Source organism: Pleurodeles waltl, chromosome 2_2, assembly GCF_031143425.1.
Source record: "Pleurodeles waltl isolate 20211129_DDA chromosome 2_2, aPleWal1.hap1.20221129, whole genome shotgun sequence".
NCBI classification, from domain to species: Eukaryota; Metazoa; Chordata; class Amphibia; order Caudata; family Salamandridae; genus Pleurodeles; species Pleurodeles waltl.
Window position 1 is genome coordinate 725,445,351 of NC_090439.1, and position 25,252 is coordinate 725,470,602.

The 25,252-nt window shown below is 42.2% G+C and overlaps 1 long non-coding RNA gene across 1 annotated transcript; it reads left to right on the plus strand.

The window, feature by feature from the left end:
* The first annotated feature begins 860 nt into the window (after positions 1 to 860).
* LOC138273916 (uncharacterized) lies at positions 861 to 25,252 on the plus strand. The gene is made up of 3 exons (XR_011200299.1): positions 861 to 1,009; positions 20,121 to 20,492; positions 24,341 to 25,252. It is a non-coding gene; the product is annotated as an uncharacterized lncRNA (long non-coding RNA).

Here is a 25,252-nt window from a genome sequence, read left to right on the forward strand (position 1 = left end):
CAACAAGTGAATCAAGCAGCATCTGTGGCTCCATACAATCCAAAATTTAAACAATGGGGGAGTGACACACACTACATGCCTAACTGCCAGCACCATTTCTTCCGATTTATTCTGTTAGGTGTGTTAACGCAAAATGACTTAATTAAAAATTATTAATGAATGTTTATGTGTTCAAATAATGAGTTTGTTAGAAAATGGCTAACGTAGAAAATGAATGTGCATGTTTGAAATTGTGACCTTGGAGATTGTTCACCAGGATTCACAAATGTACTAATAAATAGACTAGCATACATGAAAAATAGAAAAACGTATAAAATTAATGTAGTAAAGTGTCATATTGAAAGATATAACCTATGTTTTGCAATGATGGTAGGCCTTAACTTAGCTAATGGCTTGACCTAGTTTTGTCAGGCCTCATGCAGAAGCTGTATTTGTTTGCGTTTAATGGAAAATGCTGACAAGCTGAACTAACCGTGAACTGCTCATTGTTTAATAAAATTTGCTTAGCTGAAACCTCTATGTGAACCGACGGACAGGAGATGATGGAACTAGAATTGTAATGGTTAAGAGTGTAAAGCACACTGAGTGTACTTTCCCAGGACTTGAACAATGAAGGCACTGACTGGAGAAGAAGATGCAACATTTTTGATACCTGACGAGCCAGATGATGAGGACATCGTAAAGCGGACCAATCAACGACAAGAGAACTGTGAAATATTAGAATTCATAAATTTTGAATAAAACAGCTATTGGGTAAAGTCATAACTTGTGATTAATTGACCAATTGGAAATTGGGGCATAGTCTGGGTAACTTCCATATAACAACGTGACAGTGAGACGACAGACAGATGGAGAGAGACGTCAGATGCCAGACGCAGATGCTAGATGTTACTAAGGCGATTCGAGATTCTGTCATTGGGCTCATACGTTTGTGAGTCTGATGTGATGCTGACTGTCTGATGACCTGAAGACGAAGACTGACTCTGTTGCTGATCCATACCGAGGATAGGTAGATATGATAATGTGACTGAATATAACTTTGTTGCTTTTTGTTTCTAGTTACCAACTGTGCTGTCGACCTATGCGCATCCCCTTGTAAGTTTACTTATTAAGGACCAGGCGCGCAAACAGATGCAGCCCTAAAGATTGTTCCTCCTTACAATTAGCTAAATGTTTTCCACCTAATGATGACACAGCATGAGCTGGATATCCTTGTAGATGTGTTTCATGTTAACTGACACTCACTGGCAAGCAGCAGTCCTTTGTTTGGGGTGCTTTTTAATTCACTGTCTGTGTATCAAGTTCTGCCCTCACAAACTACAAGCAGCATTTCAAGCACCCCAAATCTGAATTGCTTCTTCCTTTTGAAGAATGGGAATAACTCCTAAACATATGTCCCAGAATGTCCCAACCTGTCCTAAAAGACTGTGAACACTATGGGCCTCATTTAGATATTGGCGGATGGGTTATTCCATCGCACCAGTGATGGATATCCTGTCAATATGCCGCAGGCTTTTCTTTTAATTACAACGTATTAACTCCTCTGCTCTTTAGACTACAGCAAACAAGCTGACTAGTGCAGCGCGAGTGAGGAGACATGCACGTTTAACCCTTGCCAAACGAGTCAGCCAGCAGACACGAGGGGGCTTACACGCGCCTTCAGTAGACGAATCGTCGGCGATATAGCAGGCATGCGATTCAGAATGACAAAGGCATTTCAAAGGACGCTAGCCGATAGATTAGTTAAAGTGCCGCCTCGCACTTTTGAATGCCAAAGGCATTTTAGAATGCGTGAGCCAGCAGATGAGTCCTGGCACTGCCACACTCAAATAAATACTTCAAGGGTAATTCAATCCTCCCACACTAATAGCCAAGACCACCACACGCACCTCCGAGCGGCGTCGTAAATCACAAAAGCAAAGAGTCTTTTTCACTCTAACCCTAAGAAAACTGAACACAATTTCCCAAAATACAGCGCCACAACTAAATGGGAAGAAGAAACCAGACACACACACACAATGAATTACAGCCTCCAAAAGTCAACCCATGCTGCACACGCAGTCACCCTTTCAAATCCTTCAATCATACCAAGACTCAGAGTATTTACCTCATCCGTGAGCAGCAACAAAGAAGGGAGATGGTTGCTGGGCAGCAGATTATATAGTTGATCCGAATGTTGTTTTGCTAATATTCTAAATTCTGAAGTTGAAAGTCTAGTTGCTGCTGTGTATGGCAATAAAGAGGTGAATGCATAATATTGGCCTCCGTACCTTGCCATAAAATCAAGCTCAAACTCCAAAAATATTGAATTAAATAAATTCACTTTAGATAATGTAGGTGCATTAAAATAGGCTTCTACACTGCACTGAGCCATCAAGTCTATCACTATATTCCCCGGAATTCCCAGTTTCAAAGTGGCACCGCTAGCTTTTAAGCCACACAGGTACCATTAGGAAAGTTTGTTTCTCCTTCACGCCAGCAACTTTTCTTGTAGGTTTAATTCGTACTCTAAGGCAAGTCAGCCAAACATACTTACGTTACAATCTCATGTTGGAAAATACACTCAGAATTCGTTCCTTCAGATTTACAATTTGCAGCCCTTTTCTGTGCACAATCAGTTTGCCAAAAAGGACACAAATAGTTTTCTGCGAAGTATAAATCCCACAGAAACATTTTTGTATTAAAAAAGAATTCTGTTGCAGACATATGGTCTAATAAATTAAATTAAATGACCTTTCACCTTTGAAAATTCAGTCAATAACATGTACTTTCCTTTTCGCATCAGTCAAGCAGACAAAATACTCCTATTTGGTTGCCTTTGCATAACTTTCGTCAAATGCATATAGACAATTTAGTCCTAACCATGCGTGCTTAAAAGCTTGTGTATTTAGGAGAGTCACCAGGAGTTCACGTTAGTCATACTTACTACGCCCCTGACATCTCTAATTAGTGTTTAAGTCAACACTTGTTTTTCTAAGGAAATGTATTCCTGAAATGATCCACTCTCACTGGATATAGTATATCGGGTGGGAAATGTGCCTGATGTGCTGTCAAGGATGATATACTTGGCCTCGTCGCCATTGGCTCTCGCTGCAGCAGCGCCGATGTGGTGTCATTATTAAGTCGCTTCTGCTGTTAAGGTCAGAATGCCCGCATGTTTTTTTAAATTTTGAATTATTTTGAATTGATTTGACCTGACAACTCCCGGGTAGTTTTGAGCTGCAACACTAGGATGTTTGTTACATTTCGGATCCGCCGACGTTCTGGTTCCCATTTTTCTGGTTAACGGCATCAGGCTGCAGCCTGACCTTTCAGCTAATTCAATCACGTTTAGGCTCTTCATGTTTGATCACATCAGGAATATATATTTATTGGATGTGTTACAAATATTTTAATGACCTTTCCTGCCTTTGAAACTGGAGACGCCAGCGATTTGATTTGTGTAATCTTGCTAAACCTTTGAACTGCGCTGCAAATGCTTTGTTTTATAAAATCACTCCCTTTTAGGATGTCCAAACTGATTGTGTGGATTATTTTGTTTTACTGGAGCAGGTGACTCACTTGATGTCAGTGCCTTTCAAGGAAAAACCAGAGAGCCGGCTTCACCCTATCACACGTGCTTCATTTTCAACAGCTTGAATCTTTTAGTTAAACCGAGCAGTTGCTTTCCATCACAGCTGCAGGGCGGCTTGTTTCCAGTCTCCGAGCCAGAGACACTGCCCTCTCCGAAAGATAACCTGTCAACTTTAATGTGTTTAAAACACACGTTGTTCCATATTTCGGGGTTCCTAGTCTGCCAAGAAGATCTCAGAACACATACCATAATTTAGACAACTTAACTTTTATATGTGTTTCCGATTGATAGTGACGGCCTTTTTTTCTCAAGGGCCTAATAATTCTGAATCAGGTGCAAATTTATTTTGTGACACTCGACATTACAAGTTGTGCAAAACTACAACACCGGTGCTGGCCCCTATTGAAGTCTGCATGGGGAAAACTTATTGGAAAAGGGGAAATCTGTGGTAATTATGTGCTATGCCTCATTCGAGGAGGAACATTTGGAAAAACCTCACCAGGAACAATTCTTACCTCGCAGCAACGTATTTCCCTGGGTAGTTTTATTTTACTCACTTAATTCTCGAGTCTCCTAAGCAGGAGACCTACATATCGCCTTGTAACATTGACATTACATTGGCATTGTGCAGCACACATAGGACTAGAAATGGCAATAAATGATTGTTTATGTGCAAGAAGGGACACCTTCCTGCACATAAACAATCATTCCCTGCAGTGCAGGGACCCTTGCACTATGGTGCACTATGGTGCAAGGGTGCCTGGGTTGGCACTAGGCAGCTAATTTTACCGCCAGCGCTAGGGCAAACACATGGGTATGTAGTATTGTTTTAAATGCAGCGCAGCCCTGCGTTTCTGCACTGAAGCAGTGCGGCGCTGCCAGTCTTAACGCAGCGCCACGCTGTACCACTTTTTAATAAACAAGGACCTATATTTTTTAAATATCCTAGCCCATATTCTGAGTGTCTCAAAATCATCAGGAATTATCACTTGAATGTGGGTTGCGAAATGTGGAGTAAATCCGCACACAGTATTTCCTCATCAATTGGCTTTTCTGAGGACATATTCAGGAGGTATTGCCTTGTTTATATATCCCCAGGAAGCAACCCAAAAGTTGGAATTACTCAGGGAATCAGTTTTCATCAGTTTCCTGATCTGTATGTCTACCATTCATATGGGACTATGTGAAGGGACTTTTATGAAATCAACCAAACCAAAGTTTTAACATCATCTGGTCCTGAAGAAGGTGGTAATAAAGAAGTATAAACCATAAAAACATGTATTGACCATTTCTCTGTATGGTCCACTGGCCATGACCAAATATTCTGAAATAGATGCACAACATAAATCTTACTGATTGGGTGGCAATGGGCATCTGGGATTGTTTTACAGTTTTATTAAAGTTTGTGAGCAATCAATCAATCAATCAATCACAATATTTATAAAGCGCGCTATGTACCCGTCAGGGTTTCGAGGCGCTGAGGGGAGGGGGGGGCGTGGTGCGCTGCTGTTTAGCGGTCGAAGAGCCAGGTCTTGAGGAGCCTTCTGAATGCGAGGAGGTCCTGGGTCTGGCGTAGAGGTGTGGGGAGAGAGTTCCAGGTCTTGGCGGCGAGGAAGGAGAAGGATCTGCCGCCGGAGGTCTTGCGCTGGATTCGGGGTACGATGGCGAGGGCGAGGTTGGCGGATCGGAGTTGACGAGTTGGAGTGTAGAAGTTAAGTCTGGTGTTGAGGTAGGAGGGTCCGGTGTTGTGAAGCGCCTTGTGAGCGTGGGTGAGGAGTTTGAAGGTGATCCTCTTGTCTACCGGGAGCCAGTGGAGTTCCTTCAGGTGAGGGGAGATGTGACATCGGCGGGGTATGTCGAGAATCAGTCGGGCGGAGGCATTTTGGATACGTTGGAGTCGTTTGATGTCTTTGGTTGGGATGCCTGTGTAGAGTGCGTTGCCGTAGTCAAGTCTGCTGCTGACGAGGGCCTGGGTCACCGTCTTTCTGGTTTCTGTTGGAATCCACTTGAAGATTCTGCGGAGCATTCGAAGGGTGTTGAAACAGGAGGAGGAGACGGCGCTGACCTGTTTGGACATGGTGAGGGCGGAGTCCAGGATGAAGCCGAGGTTTCTTGCGTGGTTGGCAGGGGTGGGCGGGGGTCCGAGGTCGGAGGGCCACCATGAGTCGTTCCAGGCCGAGGGAGTGCGCCCGAGGATGAGGACTTCCGTCTTGTCGGAGTTGAGTTTCAGGCGACTGTTGTTCATCCAATCGGCGATGGCTTTTAGTCCCTCGTGGAGGTTTGTTTTGGCGGTGAGCGGGTCTTTGGTCAGGGAGAGGACGAGCTGGGTGTCGTCGGCGTAGGAGATGATGCTGAGATGATGTTGGCGGGCCAGTTTAGCGAGGGGGGCCATGTAGACGTTGAACAACGTAGGGCAATGATTGCTGTGTAAGTATAAAAGCAGTGGAGTAGAGGATAGTGACAAAGAAGCAAATAAATAATGTAAAGAGTATGTATATTCATCATGAATCATGCAAACAAACTATATTTTCGTATAGCAAAAATTATTTAAAAAGGTCAAATTTTTAGTTTCGAAGTCATACAGCATGGATAATTGCCAGATGATTTCTCTGTAGAAATACAGGTTGAGCAAGAGCTTTTGTGCTATACTTGTATGGTATAATTAACCCCTCGCCCAAACCTAAAAGTACAATGTGTGGTTACCCTATATGGTTGTGTGATGTGAAGTGTCAGCTTTGCTTTGGTGACAGAAGATCAACCTTCATACCATGTAAAGTAGCATCTTCATGGAGATCTAATAACATGGTGGACGGAGTGCTTTAATAGAACCATTAACAGGGTAGGGCGTGAATGATTTCACACATCTACTGAAATAGATGCAAACCTTTATGGGCTACTTTATCGACGCCTGTCAAAGTGGCATATAAAGAGAAGCCCTACCATGCAGAATGCCAACCGCAGGTCTAATAGAATCTGTAGATAGACATCACCAGTACTTGAAATTTACAGACCATTGTTAAGTATCTAGGTAGTGGGCACTTCCACGTCCCATCTCAGTCGGAAGCCTAGTCTACAGGGCTCATAGGTTGGGTTTGAGAAAATGAGCCAATAGTTTGGAAGCTATAGATTTTTCAATTACCCTCCAATTCCTTTTTTAAATTTATTCTATCAAAAAGGATTGAAGTTGAATTACAACTGATTGAACACATGAATAGCAAAGAATAAAAGAAAGTAATCTTACTATCAGCCCAAGAGAGGCTGTGGTTTGTAATGCTAGTGGAGTTCTGTCACATGCACATTTAATGACTACTCTACTTCACTGGTGTTCATGTGATGCATTTGAAGTAAACCTTACCAAAATCAACCTTCACTAATGAATCGCTGATGTTTTGTTCATTGAGAGAAGTGAAAAAAGGAGTGACAAGGGGTACCTGCATAGGCTTGAGAAATATTTCCATAGTGCTTAGGGCTGCTGATTCACTACCTCCACCTAGCAGGTACTTAACATATATGTCCCACTGCTTGTTCTGCTGCCTGAATTCCCGCCTTGATGGACAGGACTGGGGAATAGATTGTGTATGGCTGCTAAGCAATGGCTACAAATTTCCTTATAAGTTGTCGTAGGGAGACTCAACAATAAGGGCAGATATCTCCACATGGTAAAGTATTGGGAAAAATAAAAAAGTTTATTTAACTCTAAAATAAATTTTTCTAATAAATATTAATGTAAATTCATTTTATATATTCATTTCAAATGTAGAAGAAAATAAGAAATGTTGCAATACTACTAACTTAAATTGAAATAAATCTTTAATTACTTGAAATATATATACATTTAAATTAATTTGGTTATATTTTAATGTAATTTTTTTTATTCAATATAGGGTATTAAAATATGTTATAATTAAATAAAGGTTTACTATTTTATATATTTTAGCATTAAATTCTATTTTTTGATATTTTTTACTATTGTACATAGTTTAATTAATGTAACATTATTTCCTATGGGGTTTCTATTTAATCCCTTGCCTCCATTATTTTCAATGGGGCACACAGATTTTGTGAATAGCAAAAAGTAGTAAATGAACTAAAAATTGTAAATAACTAAAAAAAGTGCAATTTACTTTTGTGGCTAAGGCTCTAAGGCCCTCTTTATGAGTTTGGCGGATGGTTTAGACCATCTGCGATCTGCTGACGGGGAGGTTGCTGCCATAGTGGCTACCCACCCGCAGGGCCCATTAAGAGTTTCCTGCTAGGTCAGCTGGCTGAAACTTCAGTTTCCGCCTAGTGGCAAACAGCCTACAGCATTGTCTCTGGCTCATAATCAAGCCTGGGGCAATGCTGTAGGATGTTGGGGTGCACCAGCACCCTTGCAATGTTCACTGTCAGCAAGCAGACAGTGCTGGCCAGGGGACCCCTACACTGCCCATGCCAAGTGCAAAGAGGAAACCTACAACCTCTGATTTGATTCTAGACCCCCACCCATGTTTCTGGCACTGTGCTCAGAATGAACTGTTATTTTGATCCCTCTTAACACTAGCACACCTCCAGCAAGCAAAGATATACTAAGCAATCAAAATACATTGCTGAGTTCTCATGAGAAGTGTTAGACACAGCCAAACGATGTTCTTGCGTGCTTTACAAAACTATGTAAATAAATAAGTAAATAGAAACAAATGTTTGTAAATGGAACCTTTAACTGCTTCATGTAAATGTTCTCTTTACAGCAAGCCTAGACAACGTAATGATATCTGGCTATAGTCTTTTCTCTTCATTGCAATTAAGAATTTCTAAGCAAACAGTTAAAAGCAAGGAAAACACAATACTTTAATCCTCAGGGAGCATTCTTTGCTGTAAGGAATAAATTACAACCATCAAAACTTAAGATAGTCTATAACAAAGACTTTATATTACCTACAACTCTGTCAGTAATCTAAGTGAAGTTGGAGAACACATCCATATAATGGCAACAGTCCCAGGCAGTACCAGAACACTTTGAACAATTACTAAAGCTATTCTGAATTCTGCTTCACAGTGAAAGCTAGTCAGAAATTAAAAGAAAGGGATATAGTTCTGGACACATACCAATACATTCCAAAACATGTCAAGAATATGTGATACCTCTTGCTCCTTTCATTATCTTTCTCAAAGATTTAGACCCGCTTCTGATGCAGGAATTTCTTTTAGCTAAATCCTGAGCACTCAAAATCATGAGTCCTAAGACTCTTCTATCACTTTGAAGGCACATTGATTCTTGTTGAGCCTCCAGTGTGCCTCCAAAAATGCAGTGATGTTTTATATCTATTATATCTCATAGAAAATGTTCTCAAAGTCAACTCTCATAAAACTCAAAGTGTGGTATTTGGGACAAGTACACATACTGAAAATTTTGAAACGGTTGGAACCAAGCCCTAGATCATCAATGAGTACCCTGGCATACTATTGGACATTAAACTAACACGGAGTCTCTGTTTGTCCTTTTTTATTTCCCTAAAAAGTTGAATATGTATAATAGATTCAAAACCACATTATAGCAGTTACTAATTTCGACCCTTGACTCAGGTCTACCAAGTCCACAGAAGTTCCTGTTTTGATCTATGAAGATGAATTATGGTTTCCAGGGTATAATGAACAGTTCAATATGATATAGGCCCTCATTATGAACTTGGCGGTCGAGACCGCCATGCCGGCGGCAGCGGAAATTTCCACCATCGGTATGTCGATCTCAATCGCCACATAATGAACACAGTGGGGACCTTCCACCACAGACAGGCTACTGCCGACAGGCACCCTGATGATGGTTCACCCACCAGGGAAAGGCTGGCGGAAGGGGTGCTCAGGGGCCCCCGTGTAGAGCCCCGTCACGCTGGTCACTGCCTGATTTAAGCACAGCGGCATTGACGATGGCTCCATGTGGAGCCGTCAGCAATGTCCCTGCCCAGCATTCCGGGGGACAGGCTGGCAGAAACACTGTTTCCGCCCGCCGGCCCAGCTGAATGTTAATTATTCGGCTGTCGGGGTCTCAAGGTGGCTGGAGGTCTGTGATAAGACCGCCAGCATGAACACGGCGGGGATTCCTGCCATGTTCATAATGACCCCCAGAATTTCTCACATGGCAGAAATTGCCGACAATGTGAAGTTCATCCTTAACTGAAATGATAAGAATGGAGCTAAGCTTGCTGACCTTGGTGTTATGACCCAATTACATACAAGGTAGACATATGTCAGGGACAGTCCCTCCTCTCCCCTTATGGGTCCGCTCACTCCCTTGCTGTAAACTCAAGGATAGTCAAGGAAAGCAAAGTTTAAGGGGCAAATAGGCTATGAGAGAGATAGAGAGACAGAAAGAAAGAAAGCAAGAGTGTGATAGAGGAAGAGAGTGATAGAGAAAAACAACAAGAGAGACAGAGACAGAGAGAGAGAGAGGGGGGATTCAAGTGCAACGACTTCCCCATCATATGGAAAGAGAGTAGTGGAGGCTCAACAGAACTATATGGATTCCTTGGCACTGGCGTATAAATGTTTAGACTTATACAGCGAGAAAGAGGAGGTGAGAAAAACAAGGTAACAACAAAACCATGAATGGGGTATGAACTGAGTAAAAGAGGGAACTGGAAGGGGGAAAACAATAGAGGAGACAGGATGGTAAACCTGGATGAGAACTGTTGTGTGGCCTAAAGAGTCTTAACAACCCCTGTTCCCAGACACCTGCTTATGCATGTGATTGGTCTTCATAACACTCTGCCTATATCAATCTGCTACTGGCTGGCTCTAGTGTGGCTTGTGTAGTGTTTACAGGTCTGAGTGGCCATGGAATTCTTTGTTCTAAGTGTGTCCTTATTCTCCATTGCCATGCTTGCCACCTTCTTCATGTTGATGTTGTTAGGGTCTTTTCTAGTATCCCCACTCAGGTAACCTGATACTTGGAAAGCCTAACTGATTGTGCTTTTTAACTGGTAGTTTAATCTAAGGTGTGTTCCAACTTGGTTGTTATTGTAATCACCAGTACTACAACTGACAAACATAGTGAATCTAAAATTGGTGCTATATTCAATATGGAAAGATTAGATATATTAGTCCTCAGGTCATGTTATGATAATTGTGAGATGTTGTTAGTTTTGTTTAGAATACTGTATTCTAAATTAGATAGAGCCAACCTGACAGCAGTCCAAGGAATTAAACAACATGTAATTTATAGTAAATATTACATTGGAATTTCAATCATAGCTGGACATGGTTTCCCAAAATATCAGGAATTCTAAAAAAACATATCTGAGCACTAGATTAAAACAGCTTTCACTATTCCAAATCACTGTTGCTTGGGCCAGTGCAGAGGCCAATGTATGAGTTTTGTGGTAGCAATGTAGTATCTGTTAAAGCAGAAATCCTTAAATAAATAAATTGTACTTGTTGTCAGGCATACATTTTGTGGGTGTAGGAGATCCCATCCATCCACATCAACTGCCTACCGCTTTCTCGCCTCACATTCTTATGAGCATTCTAAATGACCTCACAATGTTCTATAAGATATAGAGATAGAAAAAGGGTGTACAGAATAATAAAGAAAGAAATACAATAACACAATAATTAAATATGATACATAAAAAATTTCACACATCTTCCTTCTCATATTGGCAAATAATATCAAACAAGACTATAACACCTTCATACCAATGCAAATAAGAAACATAAGGTGTGAACACTCTTTTTCATAAGCTGAAACAGAACGTATGCAAAATAAACCAATCAATCAATCACTTGTAAAGTGTGACTTATCACCCGTGTAGTCTTAATGCACTGTTGCGGGCATGCTGCTCACTCGAAAAGCCAGATCTTGAGATTCTTCCTGTCCTGCTTCACAGGGTGGCCTGTCTGAGGTTGTGTGGGAACGTGTTCCATGTTTGGGCTGTGAGTTAAGAGAAGGATCTGCCTCCAGATGTTCTTTTCCTGATTCTGGGGATGGCTGCAAGGGCGAGTTGGGAGGATCGGAGTTGCCTGGTGAGGGTATAGAAGCTCAGGAAGTGGTTGAGGTAGGCCGGTCCTATGTTGTGCATTGCCTTGTAAGTGTGCGTTAGTAGCTTATAAGTGATGTCTTTGTTGACCGGGAGCAAGTGCAGGTCTCTGAGATGGGCAGGGATGTCCAGGAAGAGTCTGGCTGCTGTGTTCTGGATTCTCTGTAGTCTTGTTTGGAGTTACTTTGTGATACCAGCGTAGAGTGCATTGCCGTAGTCTACTTTGCTGCTGAAAGGCGAATGGGTGTCCCCCCTTCTTGTCTCATGGGAATCCACTTAAAAATCTTCCGAAGTAGGCGCAGGGTGTGGAAGCAAGACAATGAGATGGCACTGACTTGGTGGGTCATGGACAGCATGGAGTCCAGGAGGATGCCCAGGTGGTGTGAGTGGTTGGTTGGGGCGTTTCCTAGGGCAGTTGGCCACTAGGAGTCATCCCAGGTGGAGGAGTTGGAGCTGATTACGAGGATCTCTGTCCTGTCCGAGTTGAGTTTGTGGAACCTGGTTTGGCCATGTAGATGTTGAAGAGGGTCAGGCTTAGTGAGAAACACTGGGGTACTCCACAGCATGTTTCTTTGGGTGCTGTGGTGAACGGATGGAGTCTGGCGCTCAGGGCCCTTCTGGTGTGGAAGAATAGAGTCCATTGCAGTGCTTTACTGCCGATGCCGGTGTGATGGAGTCTGGTGCAGAGGGTTGAGTGGGAAACTGTGTTGAACGTGATGGAGAGGTCGAGGAGGATGAGGGCAGCTGTGTCTCCATGGTGCAGTATGGCGCGGATGTCACCGGCGGCTGTGAGGAGGGCTGTTTCTGTGCTATGGTTGCTCCTGAATCTCGACTGGGAGGGATATAGGACCTGGTTTGCTTCGAAGAACTCCATGAGTTGCATGTTGATGGCCTTTTTAGTTACCTCGTCTGGAAAGGGGAGTAGAGAGATGAGTCTGTAATTCTTCACATCCCTTGGGTCAGCGGAGGGTTTCTTTAGGAGTGGGTTGTTCCCTGTGTGCTTGCATTCAGATGGGAAGGTGACTGTTTAAATGGAACGGTTGATAGTCCGGCAGAGCACTGGTGGAATGGTGGCACTGAACACATTGAAAATGTGATGTGGGCACGGGTCTGAGAGTTCCCCTGAGTAGATGGACTTCATGAGTTTCTGGGTGACTTCTGTGGAGATAGGGGCACAATGGTTCAGGGTCTGGTGCGGCTTGGGGTCCGTGGTGGTGCTGGTGAGCAGTGGGGGCCAGCTTTGGTTCTTGAATCCTTCGTATATGTCCTGGATTTTCCAGTAAAAAATGCTGGCAAGGTTGTTGCAGAGGTCTCGAGAGGGGGGATGTGTGAGGTGTCAGTTCCGGGGTTCAAGAATTCTTGTCTTCAGTTGTTTTTCTGTTTCTCCACTTTCATTCCAGTCTCCTGCAGGTGTGTTTAGACTCTTAAAGTTCTGTTGTGAATCAGCTTGGTTTCTTCCGGTGCTGGTTTCTAGTGGGTTTTCTGAGGGGGGCTATGCTGTTAGCGCATTTTGTGATCCAGTTGTGCAGGGTGCGTGCTAAGTCATTCAGGTTCACGGCATCCACTGGGGGAGTGGCTGAGTGCGTCAGTGTGCTGTGCTTTGGTTTCTTTGCCCCCAGCTTCTGATGGGGGGTCAGAGGCCATGGTGATGTGCAGTGGTCTTCGTGAATGCAAAATGGACACATCGGTGGTTGGTCCACTGGTGTTCAGAGGTATGCGAGATGCTGATGTTGTTTCCTGCTGAGAAAACGGGGTAGAGGGTGTGACCTGCTTTGTGAGTGGGGAGGTTGACTAGTTGCTTGAGACCAAGGGTTGCTAGGTTGTCCAAGAGGATTGTGGTGTTTGAGTCATCATGGTTGTCGGGTGGAAGTTGAGGTTGCCGAGTAGGATGTAGTCAGTGGAGGCGAGCGCGCGGGAGGTGACAAGATCAGCAGTGGTTTCGCTGAACTGGGGTCGGGGCATGGGTGGCCTGCATATGAGCATGCATTGGAGGGAGGTTTTTGGGTCGGTCAGGATCCGGAAGTGTAGGTGTTCTAGGGTGGTTGATAGGTTCTGTGTATCGATGGTGGTTGACAGGCAGAGGGTGTTCCTGTATACCGTGGCGATGCCTCCTCTTGGTCGATTGGCTCGGTCTTTGTGGATGATTTTGTAGCCATTGGGACGGTCGGTGGTGATATCCAGGGCTGGGGTGGGTCTGATCCAGGTCTCTGTGAGGAAGGCGATATCAGGGGCGATCGAGTCAAGGAGGTTCCAAACTTCTACTCCATGTTTGACGAGGGAGCGGGTGCTCAGGAGTATGCAGCTGAGGTGTCTGTCTGGACTTGGTGTGGGGTCGTGTGGCAGATGGAGGCAGGTGTGGAAGAGCAAAAGCAGTAGATTGGACCATAAGTATTCTTCAGGTCAGCTAGGTGGCAGGCTGAGGATCTTCTGGGGGTTGAAGACATGCAGAGGTTTGGCGTTGTGCTGATAGGTGGTGCGGCAACCAGGGTCTGTGGCACTGGGCATGGTCCAAGCACAGACAGGTGCAGACAGGCTTGCCTTTGGCCCTCCTTCTGTACACCAGTGGCACATGCATGCAGCGGCCACCATTAAGAAGGGGAGGGAGGAATGGGCTGGTCAGCTGGGAGGTGGGAGGGCTGGAAAGCGCTTCTCAGGGAGGGATGGGTGGTGCCTTAGGGGCAGCAGTGGCAGGGAGGGAGCGGGGGGAATAGCGAAGCACAAGAGCTCAAAAGAGAGAGAAGAAAAACAGACAAGGAGACATAAAGGGTGAAAAAAGAGGAAAAAGAAGAAAAGACAGAGGCAGACAGAAGCAGACCAAGGATGGGTGCCTGCGGGTGGATGCCGGCCTCGATCTCAGATAGGTCAGGCTCATGAGGAGATCAGATGCAGGAGGTTTACATGATATAATCATCATTATATAATAAAGGAAATAATCATCAAAATATGCAGGTCTCTTCATTGTTCTGTTAGACTTCCTTGATATTAAAATATTCTTGTCGCACACCACTCTCTATGTTTTTCCCTTTACAGACAACAATTCTATTCAGATTCCACTTTTTATGGTCTTCTCTTTTGACTTAATTGATAAATAGTTTGATAAAGGTTTTGAATATTTTCCATCACCATCCTTCCTCACAGACTTCTTTGCAAGTACCCAATCACCCACCACAACCTTGGTTACTTTGACCGATCTTCTTTTCTCAAATAGACCTTTGTTGTCACTCATCTTTCTGTCCTCTCTCACCTTTCACTCATCAGATGCTAACTTTGTGCCAAATTTTCTTAGGGAATCATTCACCCATGCAGATTCTAAGATTGCATTATTGTGTTCTCCCCTAAGCAACACAAATGGGGATTCACCTGTGGTGGAATGTGGTGTAAATATATGTGTTTTAACTCTTTTTCTCACTTCCTCCACCCAATCTTGTCGGTTATCTTTTGCCATAGAAATGGTCTCTTTCAAAACACGATTGAATCTCTCTATCATTCCGTCAGTCTCAAAGTGATACAGAACACATTTTCTGTGTTTTATTCTACATCCAGTCAGAAAACTCTCCATCTCTTTAGACACTAGATGTATGCCATTGTCCATGAGAAGAGATTCAGGGATAACTTCTCTTTCTATCAATTCCTTAATTTTTTTTATCACATGTCAGGTCTCAATTCCGCTGGTAAAATACACCTCCTGCCATATGGAGTAAAGATCTATAATGGCAATGACATAGGTATCCTGACCATCACCATGAATTGGACCCAAAATGTCCAATGCAATGTCCTGCAATGTCCTTCCATGGACCAATGGGATGATTTCTAACCACCAAGGGTTGTTCCCTGGGTTTCAAGGCTTTTTCACTAACTGCATATTATATGCATTCCCTCACTAACCTCTCAACGTGGTGGTCCATCCCTGGCCAACAGTATGAGGAACACAGTCTCCCCTTGGTCTTGAAAATACCATAAGGACAGTTATGTACCATACTTACATACTTAACCACTCCTCTATTAGCTTGACAGAAGGAACCAGTCTTGTGCCCCTAAACTGTAGACCATTACTTGTAGACAACTCATTTCTTAGCCACCAAAAATATTTGCACCCTGCACCACTTTGTTCTTTACTCTTCTATCCAGTACATATTTGACTCATCATTTCCTGCAATGACTTATCCAAACTTACCTCCTCCTGCCATCTCTTTTCAGAAATAATTTCATACCCAACTTCCCAGACAAATTCGCCCACATCATCAATTACAATGTCTTTTTCTGGCCCATCCTCACCTTGATCTTTTTCTTGTCCAACGCACATCTTAGGCACCAACCCGTACAAAGTATCTGCCACCTTGTTCTGTGCTCCCAGAATATATTTCACCATAAAGTTGTATTCCTGCAAAGTTACCAACCATTTGTGATTCTCCCAGATACAAAGTCTATACCTTTCATCCTGAAACCTCACATAAAGTCTTGTGATCCATCCTCACATCTAAAACACCTCCCCACAAAAATGCCTTCAGATTTCTAATCTCCCAGTGTACTGCAACAGCCTCCCTGTCAATGAAGGAATATCTAATTTCCACATTTCTAACTTTGCGAGAGTTGAACATAATGGTGTTGTCTGCTCTTAAACCACTGTGCTGTAACAAAGCACCCAGCCCTGTGAGACTGGCATCCGTAGTAATATTAAACTTATTTTTAGGATCCAATTGTTTTAATTTAATGGCATGACTGAATTATTTTCTTAATTTGGCAAATTCTTGCTCACAAGCAGGACTCCACACAAATTCAACCCCTTTTTTCAACAGATTCCTCATCTCATTGCTCAACTCTGAACATTTTTTAACAATTGTAGAAAAAATACTCCGTCATGCCCAGGAATCTAATCAATACTTCTTTGGTGACCAGTGAAGCCATGCTTTGAATTTAACCAACAAAATCTGCTTTTGGATTACCTCCTCAGATGTGACCATGTGACCCAAGTAATCTATGGATTTTGTGCCAAACATGCACTTCTTCAACTCGATTGTGAGATCATGATCTGACAACCTTTTCAGGACATGTCTCAGGCACAGTTGCATCTTTTTCATACACATCATCTTGATATATGCATACACCTTCCACGCCACAAAACACCTTCTCCATGGCACATTGGAATACTGATGTTGCCAAGACTAACCCAAAAGGTAACCTGACACACTTAAAAAGTTCCAGAAGGTGTCATAAATACCACAAGAACCTTTGCACCCTCTTCCAGTTGGATTTGGTGATAGACTGAGGTAAAATCAATGATGCTAAATACTTTTGCCCCACGTAGCATTATTAACAACTGTGAGATTTGGTGAAGTATTTATCTATCTACTATCACACTCATGTTTAAGTGGCTGATATCCACACACAATCTTAATCTCCCATTCCACTTTGTAGCTCCTACAACTGGAGGCAGCCACTCTGTACCCTCAACTTATTTAATTATTTTTTGCAACTCAGAGTACATCTCCTCTCTTATGGCTACAGGTACATTTCTCACTTTGCTGCAAAAAGGGTGCACCCCTGGAGTTAGTTGCATTCTATGGCTATAACCTTTCAAACAACCTAAACCTTCTCTGAAAACCTGGGAAAATTACTTCCTCACCTCATCTTGAAGGATTACTCCAGGTTGTCCCAGAGTTTCTACATTACCCACATTACAGTTTTCCATCAAAATAATTGGAGGAGAGCTGTTGGAATCCAACATCACCTCTAACTCTTTCTGATGAACCCAACTTATTATACTGTAATTTTCTTTTTAAATATACACTTTCCCAGATGTATAACATTGCTTGTACTCAGTCAATCAAATGAAATATCCATACAGTTCAATTGCCCCCCTCTAATGCACATGGTCTTATGTCAGGTTTCAATTGTGTCACTTTATTTTTAAATTTCTCTTCATAAGACTTATGTGCAACAAGTTTGATTGTAACTCTTGAATCAACTCTGTTTATTCCCCTTTAACCAGGATATAGTCAAAGGATCAACATCAACCTTGTTCGCTACTTGCAAAATTATTTGCCTATATTCAAAAATAGAATTATTCTCCCTGTCCTCTCTATCACTCACATCCACCTAGCTGAATATTTGTTTGAATTTTTTCATTCTGCATACAGATGCAAAGTGGTCTTTTTTCTTGAAAAACATACATGCGGCTATCAAAGCGGGACAAGACTTGTCATTAGCAAAGCATCCCACTCTGTCACACCAAAATCATTTCCTAGCCACATCACTCCTTGAACACTTTTGGCTTCACATGCTTTTCCAGCTTCTTTAGTCGTTTCTTTAATAACTTTCACATCGTTGCATGTCTTTCTTCATTTCTCCCACACACTTTATGAAATGTTCTATCCTTTTTGCTACTTCCAATACCTCATCAAGTGTGGGCTCATCCCTTAGACAGTTCCTCACATACCTTTTTAACGTTGCAAACCAACATGAACTAGTCATGACTACTTTCATCTATGGACTCCCCCTCAATTTGTACTTTCTTACCAAAATGGTAACACTCATGATTCATACTTACTTTCGGTTAGTAGTGTATTCCCAATGTCTGTATGCATGTCTCATATTCATTAAGATCTACAGCCTCATTGTCTGGTCCATCAGGAACATGATCAACAGTTTTCTGACCTTCAGGACCCAGACAATGCAGAAGAAGTGCTGCTGTACTCTCTGCTAAGAGATGTGCCACACACTCTAGCATAGCACTCAAAAAGCTTTTTCCATTTGCTACATTTTATTGGTTATAAACCATGACTCGTTAGAAAAAAGGAAGGAAATTCTGCATTATTTTATAAATATGAATTTGTCCAGACAATGTCAAAACTGCTGAAAATATTAAAATATTGCTAAAATGCAATGCACTATAATATAAATAAACACCAGGGATAAAGTTACTATTTGTAAACTATTAAAGATTAAGAACCATACTAGACATTAACACCTAAAAAACAAGCTTTCTTTATAATTCAGTATATGTTTAAGACAGTAGCTTTCTTTCCTCTTAAGACAGATAGCCAATGAGATGCGCTGGTACTAAATGACAGGGAGTGATGTTCTGTGCACACTGGGACACTCCAAAACTCTGTGTTCAGGACTGCTGCTGACTTTTCTCTAAAGCTGGTAGACAATAAGATGGGTTGTTATAGCACAGTTGGCTTGGTGATATAAGTGAATAGACAGTCTTGCGACTTTTCCAACAGGGTATTCTTCATGCAGAACTCGCTGCTCTGGGAACCTCCTAGATACTTGCTACAGCAATGGCAGAGCGGTAAGTTATTAATGGAGATAAGATTTCTTCATGCAGAATTCACTGCTCCAGGAACCTCCTAGATCCTTGCTACAATGATTGCACAGTTAGCAGTAAGTCATTAACGGAGATAAAAGAGACTCACACCTTTTTCACCACAATATTCTTCATACTGTTTTTATTTGTACTCAACAAACAGCTAGAGGACTTTCAGAATTAGTATCCACTACTCTCCATACTCAGAAGCTTCTTCCTACGTAGCTTTCCCACATGTGTAGTGTACAGTGGCACACTTCACAAACTTTCTTTATTGTGATCACAGCCATCAAAGGTGTTTAGAGTCAGCCGCTGTGCGTAGTGTACATTGACAGCACTATGCTTTACAAACTTTCCCTTACAGCCATCAAAGGTGTCTCAGTGCAGCCGCTGGCAGCATTTTAATGCTCGTGCGCTGTCTTCAAATATCGCAACAGTTGATAATGCCTAAAGTCAAGCCTTTTACATTGCCTGACAGTTGCCACAAGCACCAAACAAGTACACAGTTCCTTATGAATTATCTTCATAGGCAGTCAAAAGCACAATTGAAATTATGTTCATGAAGGCAAAAACACATACCAAATGCCAGCGCAGACTAATATAATAATTTGTCAGTGATGGGATCTACTTACAGTTCACCATCCTTGTCACCAGTGTTAAAGCTGAAATCCTTCAATAAAGAAACAGTGCGTGTTGTTGAGAATAAAGTTGGTTTATTGTGGGAGAACACACCCATCCACATCAACTGCCTCCTGCCTTCTCGCCTCACATTCCTATGAACATTCCAAATGACCTCACAATGTTCTATAAGGAATAGAAATAGAGAAATGGTGTTCAGAATAATAAATAAGTAAATGCAATATATACAATAAAGAAAGAAATACAATATATGCAAAATGCCACAGGATCCTTTTTACATATTTTATTTGATTATATTTTTAGTTTATTTAGATTGAAGGCAATATCTTAATTTGTATCTGCCCACTACCATTAATAACATTATGGGAGTTTATGCTATGCCCTCATGGTAAGACAATCCATTGTGTTTGTGGGTGACTAGATTTTGTGCTGTTTGCAGATGTAGATTGTTGGACTCTGGACAATCAGGGACTCCTCCACAGGTCTCACTGCATGTGCATTTGTCATAAATTATGGAAACTATTTAACTATGTGTATTAACAGAGGTGGCATTTGTCTAATTCAAACTTAAATGTGCATGTACCAGGATGCCACCCCCTCCTGTGATCAAAGAGGAAACCCAAAACCCCAGGCCATCAGGTCAGTGCCCCCAAGGCACAACGGAGAGCAAGAAGCTGATGAGCCCAGATGAGCGTGCTGATGTTAAGAGAGAGGAGACACGTGAAGGAGGGAGTTCGGGAATGGAGGACTGGAGAGAGATGGGACGAGAGAGAAGACGTGTGAAGAAAGAGAAGGTCACTGTGAGGAAGACGTGAGAAGGTGAGTCCACAGGAAGGCGAGCCCACCGCCTTCAACTCGACAAAGCCGGGAACCATCCAGAAGAGGCTGTGGAGAGGAGGACGTCGCGGAGAGGAACCCAGAGACCCTCTAGTTCCCAGGAGGGACGTGGCTTCATCAGGTACGATCCCGCTTTCAGGATAAGTTTTCACCATTGTGGAGGAGGGCTGGGTCCGGGGAAGAGGCGTAGGAGTCGGGTGACGACCACTGGCCTCAAGGCATGTGGCACATGGTGTCATAGGACCCTGTTGTCAGTAGCAAGGGGATATTGGGCTCATGCTGGTTGGTTTGGCACCTTGTATATAAAAACTCACAAGTGTACACAATATCCTTTCCAACCCATACCTCAACCCCACCTTTGCATGCATATATAAAAAATTATAAACGTGAAAGAAAAGAAAACACACTTACCTGAGCTGGTTCCTCTATTCTCTTGTTCACATGTACATGGGCACGGAGGCATATTGAAGACTGGAAAAGGACCTGAAAAAGAGCAAGAAAGATATAATCATGAATGTCGACTTACAGGGAACCCTGGAAATAAGAAACAGACATTGAGCAAAAACAAAAGAAGTCCAGTGATAGTTAATAGTTAATTTTTATGTGCGAGACCAACAACAACGTCAAAATTGTGATCAAACTGGAAGGTATAATAAACTAAGTTTGGTTTAACAGGACGACTTACTGACCTATTTGTATACTGCCAAAGCCGTATAGAGTACGAATTCCCCTGGGACCCTACTACAGTGCATAAACCACACAAATTGGGTACAACCCCATTTACTTCACAGTAACGTTTTTGACTCCACATGTGTGACAAACATTCTTAAATATAAGCTGAAAAGAGCCTTGATTCACTCGGGGCAAGGCCTCATGTTTGGAGTGCCTACGTAATCCATTTGTAGTAGTAAAAGGGAAAAGCTAACATTAAAAAATCGCCTTGACTTATTATGTTTAATTTTAAAACATGTAGCCTGGCCCACTTTGTATGTCTGAGAAAGTTGCATTGTCTGAATGCCTTGTTATCATTTAAGGCTGCATCAGCTGTAAATAGTGAAAACAGCAGTATTCAAAAGTTTACTTTTTTCTAACTTTGGCTTGGAAAAAGCTAGAAACTTCATTGGTGTCCAGAGATAGTCTTATTTTATATGTGCCAAATATGACTTTTAAAGATTTTGATACTGTACTGTCGTTTAGAAATCAGTTTAAAACATTTTTTCTTAGGGCATAATGTTTGACCATTATATTTATTGATTACTAAATAACAACATTACTGAATAGCAAAATTGGAATTGCTAAATATGAATTATGTGCCTTTCCCTTTGGCAAATAATGATTAACAAATAATCCCTAATTTAAAAAACAGAATTGCAAATTGCTATAAGTCAAACAAAGCGACTATCACTCCGGCATTGATTGATTACCTTGCCTTTTTCGGGAAACACCTTTAATTTAAACTGCACAGCAGAAACAGAATTTCTTTCTCATCTTTCTCATCACATGAGGAATTCTAACCAGCATGTCCAGCCAGGAGTCACAAGAGGTGGTTGGTAGCATTGTTCCCTGTAGCATGCTTGCTTGGCACCGAAGTGCGAAGAGCAGTGGCAGCAATACTATGGGGCTGGCGAAGAGCAGAACACCATGCAAGGATTTGTAGCAGGTATGTTTTTCTCTGCCAGGGCCTTTGTACAATGATGCAGATCACAGAGCAGGTGGGTGCTACGCACACCGCTTGCTCTATTAATGTAGTAGGTGGTGGCCAGCAAACTATGCAGCAGTAGCTTCCGGGGGCATGACTCATGAATGCATATATTAGTGGTGGGGGCACTGATCCTCCTCCAAGAAACCTCAGTATCTTACACTGATTTTAGGTTTTAGGTTTTGGTATTTAAAGGTCTGCTCTGTCTGTTTATCAGACCTGGTAAATACAGCTTCCAACTGTGTATTATTCGGGAGCCAAGCTTAGATTCCAGCCTTGGTTTACCTTCCTACGAATCCCAACAATGTTAAAAAACAATGTAGCATTGTCTCTGTCTATTGCTAAGTGAGATTACGCACTTCAGCAAGGTTTGGAACATTAAATCTGACTGAAATACAATTGGGATTCTGCCTCATGCCCAATCGCTAGTTGCATCCTCCAAGAATTAAGCCCAAAGCATTAAGTTTTGATGGCAGAAAGAGATACCAAGCTTTCGACTTAATTTTGCATTGTGCAACTGGAAAATCTTTTATTTGATTTGGTAAATATAAAGTTGCTTAATCTATGATCTATAAGGAATGAGAGGGCAAGGGCTCTGCAGGAGCTTAACAACAAGTTAGATAAGAGGTGAAGTGTAGATGATGACACTGACATGATTCGATACAGGACCTGCTATGGGGACACATGCAGCTTCCGCAGCAGGAGTCCCTGTCCGGCCTGGTCCAACAGCAGAGTGGTTGTTTTCCAGCCCAGGTTGTGAATGTACGCCAGTGCCTTGACCCTGGCTAGAAAGGGGCTGGGAATGACCCAGTGACCCTTGGCTTCCCACGCTCCTCCCTGCTCAGGCTGGACATCACCCCCCAGATGCACCAGATCTACTCCATGGGGAGGAGCAGATTAAAGGCCTCAACAACCAGTTTTCTCTTTCATCAACAAGATAGCTGCCAGCTTCTGGGACTGGGGAGACTACAGTCAAATGTAAATCTAATGCATCGCATAGACTAGTAGGACTGGATTAAAGAAGACCATATGTAGATCTAGTGAATTTTAAATGTAAATGACTGATTGCCACGTATAAGACCTGACAGCCTTAGGATAATCATCCCCCAATATTTTTGCCTGCCTCCCACCATTTTTCTGACCCTGTTTTTGCTGGTTTTAAAACTCTGCAGACTTTACCACAGCTCACCAGTGCTAACGTACATGTGCTCTCTCCCCTAAACATGGTAACATTAGCTCATACCCAATTGGCATATTTAATGTACCTGTAAGTCCCTAGTAACGTGCACTAGAGGTGCCCAGGGTCTGTAAAATAAATGCTACTAGTAGGCCTGCAGCACTGATTGTGCCACCCATATAAGTAGCCCCTTAACCATGCCTGCTATTTGCCAGGGCTGTGTGTGCAGCCTCACTGCCATTTCAACTTGTCATTTAAAACTAATTGCCAAGCCTTAAACTCCCCTTTTCTAAATACAGGTCACCCCTAAGGTAGGCCCTTGGTAACTCATAGGGCAGGGTGCTATGTAATTAAAAGTCCCACATCTGGGATACCCTTCCCACTTAGGGCAACAACGGCAAAAAGCAAAGATGATGGACGTAATGCTGAACAATGTAAACATTCCCCCCCCACACTTTTTGATGCACTTCATCGTGAGCATATGTAACAAAGGTTCCCCTGTGGATGAAGCAAAGGAGTGGGCATGCTTTGAATTTCAGGCAAGAGTTGCAGTGCTACACTAACATAAAGGGATCATCAAGAAGACAGGAGGCTTCAGAACAAGGTGGGTCACAAAGTACAGGCCACCGTCTACCCCTTTTAAAAGAATTAATAGAGCCCACCTTCAAACCTAACTCTATCTCTAGAGTATCCAATATTGACACATCAGCTAACTATTTATATTAAATAATTATGGATTAATAAGTGCAGTAACCTTTACTAATTAAATTGACCTACAGATGTGGTAGTAATAGGATGTTTATTTAGGAAACTGGTGTTCAATAAAAGTCAGCATTCGTAGTTTAATATTTCTGCTTTCCACAGTTATCAATACAATGCATTTTGGATAATATAGGCCATGTGTACAACACTCAGGCTTACTTAAAAAGTGTTATTATCACCGTATGAGCATGAGGAGATATCTAAAATGTATTGTAAATGCTACAGATAGTATTTACAAATCTCTATCATAATAAAACATGTTTAAATTAACATACTTTAGATGAAAAGCAATCATAATAATACAAATATTATAACAACATTTTCATTACAGTAACTCAGCCGACCCCGTATAACAACATTGGAAACCAAGGATGTTGGTGGATCCTCCTGTCACACAAAGGCAGAAACAGCTGATACAGCAATTACCATTCTCCCAGAGGCAAATAACCCAACAAGAGACAAAACACCACCCCTGTGTTAGGAGACCCAGGTACAACTATTGCTCCTTCTACAGTTTCTTGAGATCATCCAGCACCGTAGTTTCCTATCTTAGAAAGAGAAAGAATGGAATTAAGGCCTACTGTAAGGTCCAGATTCAGAGGAGTACAGGAAACCTCCTTTACTCTTGCACAATTACATGCATTGGAATAATCAACGTTGAAACTTTTAGAAAAGCAGCACAGCACTACCACTGATTTGAGTAGACAGGTAGCTAAATGGCTATAAAGAATATGGACACACAAATGGCTTAAGACTCTGCTGCATGCAGGCATCAACCGAAATGAATAATTGCCCTCAAAGATTCGGACGATCTGTTGAAAGGTTGCTACAGCCACTTCAGCTATGTGTTGGAGAACTGTTGACATGCAGATAGAGCGAGCCTATCCCAAATAACAAACACTTTAGAATAAATGCAAACTTCTAATACATGTATTAGGTCAGCAAAGGTTGGTTTGATAGACTGAGGAAGGTTGAAATGTGTGTAATAACAATATTACTGTTAGTGAGCCTTCTACATCAGGGTGCATTAGAGCCAAAGTGTAAAGGGACAAGGAGAGGACACACAATGTTCAACAGAAACAACTACTGACCAGAAATAGTCTTTACAAATAGAAATGCAGATCATTTGAGAATTCCTTTGAAGTTAAGCAAAATGTGTTTTTTAAAACAATAATATTTTTACAAATCCTGATAAATGTGTTTAAAATTAAACTGTTTTACATGTTCAAATGAATCTGTTAAT